We start from the raw sequence: 5,985 nt of genomic DNA, 5'->3' as shown, positions 1-5,985 counted from the left end.
TGGAGCAAAGTCTACCTACTCTTTCCCCAACCAGTATGAGTTATTAACATAGCAAGACATAAACTTTATGTATTAAGCCACTGAAATTTGGAGAGTGTTGTAGCACTTAACCTACCCTGACTAATATATCTGGATAATTTTTCTACCCTCTTCGACTTCCAATCTCCCAGGAAATTCTTTTCTTCCACACCACACAGTGCTTTTGATATTATATGGCAATGGTTTCTCTGACTCTGAGGCTGTGGGAGGAAATGGATCACGCCTATCTTTTCCTAAGTGTAAGGCAGCAATCAGCTCAGCACCTGGCCTGTCACAGCCACTAAGTAAATATCTGTGGGATTGTTTTTGTGGTTGTTGAGTTCTCTGTTCCTGAGTGCCTGTTTTGGTAACTTGCCAGGACTGAATTCCTCCTACCCTCACCAATCCTCTCCTACCACCCAGGTCCTGCATTTGAACCAGTTCAGTAGCTGGAGATTCCTGATGACACAGTTTCTGAAGCTGATCCACCTCCTGGAATTCCAAATATTGTCAGAGTTCCTAAGCCTGAGCCTCCACCCTTTTGTTAGGATCCCTGACATTGCCTGATTTTCCAGTGCCTGCTGCCTGCCATCTGGAGGTTATATTTTACCCTGCTGGACTGGATTTCCTCTCACCTCATGACTTTACTGGTTAAGAGCCCAGGCTCAAACCATGAGACAAACACCAGAATATGTTGTTAAGTGAAAGACGTCAGGGCACAAAATAAGTTATATACTGTACAATCATCTGAGAAAACTAACAAGGTTACATAGATGGTGGTGTTTGCATACATCTTTAGAGGCACACATCAGAAACTGGAAATGAGCAGGTGGGGAGCCTGGAGTCCTAGGAATTGGGGATGGTGAATTTATCTTTTATTTCTTTACTTATATACACTATAATAATTCCCCCTGCACCCAGAAACCCACATTTTAATTCCTAGAACCCGTGAACATGTTACTTTGCATGGCAAAAGGTATTTTGCAGTTGTGATTAAAGAAAATGGAATGGGGAGATTATACTGGATTATCTAGATGAATAATATAATCACAAGATTGTAAGAGAAAGTCAGAAGGATCAAAAAGAGATAAGTAAATATGACATTGAGACAGAAATGGAGAGAGAGGTGCTGGGGAGAGACAAGGATGGGACTATGTAAGAACAAGTGAAAAAGATGAAAATGATCACATACTTGATTTTTATGTTACCCAGGAGGGGGACCATGAGAAGAAGAGACACAAGAGAGGAAGTGAGAGACAAGAAAATAAAGATCTGCTCTGAAAATCATACGTATGATTACATTTGTGAATCTATGTACAATTCTGCATGAATGTGTACCTATCAAGAAGAAAGGTCCCCTGTAGCAGAGCTTACCAAAAAACAAGACCACAACATTCATAAAATATTTACCTTGGGCGAAGGATAAGGAAGGACATAAATAACCACAACTATTTAAAAACTCAAGTTCCAGAAGATTGACTTGGATGACTATCAGGTTCTACCTTTGCCTACTGTGGGGCTCTGGACCAGCTCCTTAATCCTCCTGAGCTTCAACTTCTTTGTCTTCTGTAAACTGTGGATGACAACAGTACCTTCATCAGAGGGCTGTGTGAGGAGTGAAAATGAAGTGAGGTCACATCAAGAACTTGGTTCCACGACCGATAGGCTGTAAGAACTCAATAAACAGGGGCTGCAAACAGCTCAGGGCCGGTCTGGCACGTGTGCACCACCATGGTGAGTATTTGATCAGTGGACAGACAGACACCCAGAAGCATGGCTTGCCCTATCTGTGCCAAGAGCCAACAGATGGTCCATGAGGGCATGGATAGGAAAAGTCTAAGGTGCCCATCAACTCCAGGCTGAGCCAGAGATGAGGGTGGGGCAGAGATGAGGGCAGAGCAGACACAGGGCTGAGTTGTTGGGAGGGGATATCTAATCTTAAGGGAGGTACCGTGCACAGTCTTGTTGGTTCTCCAGGATGAGTCCCTCTTCCTGGGAAATTCCGGCCTTCAGTCAGTCTTCATTCTGCTCCAGATGATGTCACTCATGTTCACAGTGGTCACCTACCCCAGAGGAGCATCTCATCTGAGCGCCATCCAGTAGTGCACACACAGCAGGAAAAGCCTGGTGATCTCTGGGCTGGAGCCAAAGGAGGGTAATATTTAGGGATATGTGAGCAAACAGTACGAGGCTTCTGTTCTTATCTCTATGAAGGTGTCACTATCCACACCGGTCTCATTTTCTGGCTTCTTTCTAGTACCAATCCTGATCTCAACCTCATCTGATTTTGATTTTTTAGCATTTGCCTAAAATTGTCCCAATTTTTGCTGTTAAAATATCTTTTATTTTAAAAAAGTATATATAGCTGGGTGTGGCAGCTCATGTTTGTAATCCTAGTAGTTCTGCAGGCTGAGACAGGTGGGTCACACAAGTTTGAGCTTAATTTGAGCCATTTTAGAGCCTTAGTGAGGCTCTGTTTTAAAATTAAGAACAAAACCAAAACAAAAAAGAGAAAAAACCAAACAACAACAACAACAACAAAACAAAAACAAAGAAAGGACTGAGGATATAGCTCAGTGCAAAAGGTCTTGGGTTCAATCACCCCTGCATCCTCTCCAGAGCATATATCCTGTAAATTGTATCTTACTTATTTATTTATTTAATTTTTTGATACTGGGGATCAAACTCATGACCTTGCTCTTGCCAGACAGGTGTTGTGCAGTTGAGCTATAGCCCTGACCTCCTGATTTTATTTTAAAAACAAAAGTTACAGACCTGAGAGTCTTACTTTTTGGAGTGAATTTAGTCCATTTATATATATGGTAATCCCTGGTAAATTTCATGATCTTATTTAATGTTTTCCATTTATTTTGCATATTTTTTGTTTCTTTTTAAACTTTTCCTCTCTAAAGACTTGGAAGTTCTGCATCTTATTTTAATTCTATTAGTGATTAACTTTAAATTTTTAACAATTTTTTTTTTTTTGTCTTTTTGAGACAGGGTTTCACTATGAAGTTCAGGCTGGCTTTGTGCTCACTTTGTAGCCCAGGCTGGCCTCCAGCTCACAGTGATCCTCCTGCCTCAGCCTCTCAAGTGCTGGGATTACAGGTGTGCACCACCACGCCTGGTTTAACAAATGTTTTGAGCTAGGATTTACTGAGAACTTATTATTTACCAGGCATTTTATATTTACTTTTCACGATTCTTTGCATTTACTTTTTACAGTGACCCAAGGAAGTAGATACTGTTGTCACTCATCCACTTTATAGCAGGGAAAAATGCTTAAAGATTAAATACAAAACCAGATTTTGAACCCAGACAGTTTGGCCGTACTGCTCATGAACACAACCATTCATTTATTCTGTCTATATTTCTATGTTAATATCAGGATTTGAGACAGTAATCTGTTTGTGGACCTTGTAGAATCACTAGACATGAGACTGACCACCCCGTCTCCCATATTCAACCAAATTTCTTTCACCCCAGTTTGCTTTGATTTAATCCTTGAAAATAGGCTTCTCTTTTAACCTCTATTGGTTCTTTGCTTCTCGGCAACCCAGACCTGACATCAGTGAAAAGAGACTTGCTAGCCTCCACGTGAGCTCTTGCGTGTGAAAAGTAGACTTTTGGGCAAGTTGTTTTACTAGTTGCTAACTGCATGAACTTGGACAGATGTTAGACCTTTTCAAGTTTCAGATTCTTCATCTACAAATCTGCTGCCTTGTGTAGGCACCCCAAGGATATGGTACGTATAGTGTTTAGCATAGTATCTTTCACGTGGTTGCAATTATTAAAGATTAACTACTACTATATACTGTTACGGCAGGCACTACTTGGATCCAAAGGGCCATGAATCTCTTGGACTCTGGCTACTGTATTCTGCCAGCAGCCTTTGGCATCATCCTGGCATTGTAGCTGTCCTGCCCCTCAGTTTCTACTCTATGCTCCTTCCCAAAGGCTGAGTTAATCCTGAGCTAGAGATGAGGCACACAGCATTCCCAAGGTGCTGCTTATCATGTGTCATGCTTAGCTGTCAAATGTTACTCAAGTGCTATTATGTTTCCTCATAGTTTCAAACGGAAGCACCTGGAGCATCTGAAACTCACATCCAACTCAGGGAAACACTGAACCCAGTCCAGAAATCCATTGTATTTGAAGAGAAATGTTTTTATTTTTGAATAACAGTCCCATATTTTGGATTAAAATAGCAATGTCCTTTTTGAAATTAGAATAACTAGAAACATATGAAAAGAGATAGTTATCAAAAATCACATCTTCCTTTGACAAGTATATTTCTAGTTTTTATTCTTATACCTATTCAGACTTGAAGTTAAGATGTATATTATGATCATAAACACTTGTTTATGGTAGACAACTACAAAGGTAGAAAACTGTGACGAGGACCATGGTAACCCTGGTCATCCTAGTTTTCAGAGAAAAATTTTAACATTTTGGTGTATATTTTGACCTTTTTGTCTATCTATCTATCTATCTATCTATCTATCTATCTATCTGTCTATCTATACACACATTTCCAAAATTTTAATAACAGTATGTTGTATTTCTCATGTCATTAAACATAAAACACAATTTTAATGGTTTCAAATGATCTTATTTAAAAGATGTATAGTAAAGTGTTTAGATTTTATTTTTTCACTCATGCTCTTTCCTTTGAACAAATTTCTATAATTTCTGTAATAAATATGCTATATTACAGCACTTAATTCCCCGGTATAATAAGAATTATAATAATGTAATTGTTGCAATAGAATTTGTGTCAAAAATTACAAAAAAATTGAGATTCTTTGATGATTGTTTCCAACTACTTTCTAGAAAGTAACAGTGTTTACTCCTTCCAACATATATGAAATTTCCCGGCTTATAGTATCAGTAAATATTAGCTGCCTTTATTAATTTTGCCAATATTTGATATTAAAATAAAAATTCCTTTAAGAAAAGTAAAATATTGTATTGTTTTAATTTGCATTTCTTGTGACTGAACATTTTTGCCATGAATGTCTTAAGTGTCTTTTCATCTTGCTTGCTTGATTCTTCATAGATTTCTACTAGAATGCTTCTTTCTCTTATTTATTTTCTTTTTTCTTTCATTTTAAAAAAATGTTTTGGGGGACAGAGTTTTACTTTCATTATGTAGCTGCCGTTGGCCTTTCACTTGTGATCCTCCTGCCTCAGTCTCCTGAATACTGGGATTATACGAGTGTACTGCTAAATCTGTCTATTTCTTCTTGATTTATTAAAATTTTGATAGGTGATGATATATGACTTTTGTTTTACATTTGATATTTTTACTGTATTAGTTCACTTTCTATTGCTATAACCAAATGTCTGGGACTGGATACTCTATAAACAAAAGATTTATTTAGCTCATACTTCTGTAGGTCCAAGAGCATGGTGAGGGTATGTCTCTGGATAGGGCTGCAAAGTGCAGGAACACTGGAAGCCAGAAAGAGTCAGGGGTCAGGTTTATTCTTCCTGGTGATCTAATTATCTTACAGTGAACCCCATCTCTTAAAGCTTCCACCACATCTTTAATATAGCCACATGAAGGATCAAAGCCCCAATACATGAACCTTTAGGGGTGCACATTCAAACTTAGCTTTGTTTGTTTGTTTGTTTGTTTGTTTGTTTCTTTCTTTCTTTCTTTCTTTCTTTCTTTCCTTCCTTCCTTCCTTTCTTTCTTCCATTTGCTTCCTTGCTCTTTCTTTTCTTTTTCTGTGCTGAGGATTAAATTCAGATCATTCACAAAAACTTTTCTGTTTTGAGTCAGGATCTTGCTAAATTCTGTTTTACAGGCTGAACTTGAATTTACAATCCTCCTTCCTTAGCTTCCTAGAGTGCTAGGATTACAGGTGTGTCACCATGTCTGACTAAACCATAGCAGTCTAAGATGACTTTTTCTTTGCAGGATACTGACATTTTTATACAGCCAAATCTATCAATACTTAG

This window comes from Cavia porcellus, unplaced genomic scaffold (genome assembly GCF_034190915.1).
Source record: "Cavia porcellus strain 051 isolate PalLab524CR breed Dunkin Hartley unplaced genomic scaffold, mCavPor4.1 scaffold_16, whole genome shotgun sequence".
NCBI classification, from domain to species: Eukaryota; Metazoa; Chordata; class Mammalia; order Rodentia; family Caviidae; genus Cavia; species Cavia porcellus.
The sequence above is the reverse complement of the archived record's forward strand: the minus strand, read 5'-3'. Positions refer to the sequence as shown.